Source organism: Apodemus sylvaticus, chromosome 4 (genome assembly GCF_947179515.1).
Source record: "Apodemus sylvaticus chromosome 4, mApoSyl1.1, whole genome shotgun sequence".
In the NCBI taxonomy this organism is placed as follows: domain Eukaryota; kingdom Metazoa; phylum Chordata; class Mammalia; order Rodentia; family Muridae; genus Apodemus; species Apodemus sylvaticus.
In genome coordinates, this window is record NC_067475.1 from 160,421,935 (window position 1) to 160,423,421 (window position 1,487).

At 35.3% G+C, this 1,487-nt stretch overlaps 1 pseudogene; it reads left to right on the plus strand.

Annotated features, from left to right (window-relative positions):
* Positions 1-619: 619 nt before the first annotated feature.
* On the plus strand, positions 620-1,199 carry LOC127682426 (prefoldin subunit 3-like; annotated as a pseudogene).
* The last annotated feature ends 288 nt before the right edge of the window (positions 1,200-1,487 follow it).

The window sequence follows — 1,487 nt, forward strand, 5'->3', positions numbered from 1 at the left end:
TTGAAGTTCTTGTCATATAGATCTTCCCCTTGCTTGGTTAGAGTAAAACCAAGGTATTTTGTATTATTTGTGACTATTGTGAAGGATGTCATTTCCCTAATTTCTTTCTCAGCTTGTTTATCCTTTGAGTACAGGAAGGCTACTGATTTGTTTGAGTTAATTTTATATCTAGTCATTTTGCTGAAGTTGTTTATCAGGATCAGGAGTTCTTTGGTGGAATTTTTGGGGTCAGTTATAAAAGACAATGCTTATATAAAATAAAATGAAATAAAATATAATAAAATATAGTAAATAAGAAGACATCTCATACTACCAACTTAATAGCACACATGAAATGCTAAACAAAAAAAAAAAGTCACACCCAAAAGAACTGCAAAAAAATAATCAAACATGGGGCTGAAGTCAATAAAATAACACATAAACAAACAAAAACAATACAAATAATCAATGAAACAACATTTTTTACTTCTTTTCCTTTTATTTTTTTTTACTTTTTTCCTCAAATAATATACCCTGATTAGTTTCCTCCCCTCTGCCCCCCAGTTTCTCCCAGCACCCCTCCATCCATATCCACTCCCCTTCTGTCTCTCATTAGAAAAGAACTGGCAGCCTTCTCAAGATGGCCAAGGCTAAGGAGGGATGTTACTTAGAAGCTGCAGCTGGAGTTTCCACCAAGACTTCTGAAGCAGTGTTTGTGGAAGGCACAGATCCCTTTATGAAGCATCCTGGAAATGAGACTGCAGATACAGCACTAAAGGAGCCAGATTAACAATATTAGAAGTGTAAATCTATGGAACTCAACTTTGCAAAAAGATGGGGGAGAGGCTAAAAGATCAGATTCCTGAGATTAAACAGACTTTAGAAATTCTATAATACATGCAAAACGAGAGAGTCTACCAATTCAATGAAGACCAGATTCTTACTGGCAGGTAACTTGGACTACAAGACTTCAGTTGCTCCTACTGAAAAACTGGGCCTGTGGTTGGGGGCTAACTTGATGCTTGAATATGATATTGATGCAGCTCAGGCATTGTTGGAAAACAATTTATCAACTGCCACAAAGAATCTTGATTCTCATGAGGAACACCAGGGCTTTCCTCGAGATCAATTTTGCTACTACAGGAGTCAATGTAGCCAGGGCTTATAATCAGAATTAAAAGAGAAGAAACAAAAATGTTCCTACCAAGAACAAAGCATAACTACTGGCAATTGAAAATGTGGTTCAGGTTTCCAAACATGTTAAATAAGCAGTGTTTATCTTTAAAGATTAATGTTACTGTGAGCATTTTTTTCGCAGCAAGAATAATTAAAACTTTAAAAACTCCATTTTAGTTATCTACGAAAACAGAATTGCTTTCAAATTCTTGGTGAAATTAACAGTATTTTTTTATATTTCCCTATGAGGTGATTATGCTTTTGCTTTATTTCTTCTGTTATAAGACAACTCATAACTGAGATGGCTGAAACCTCTAAGGAATGCTCGGAGG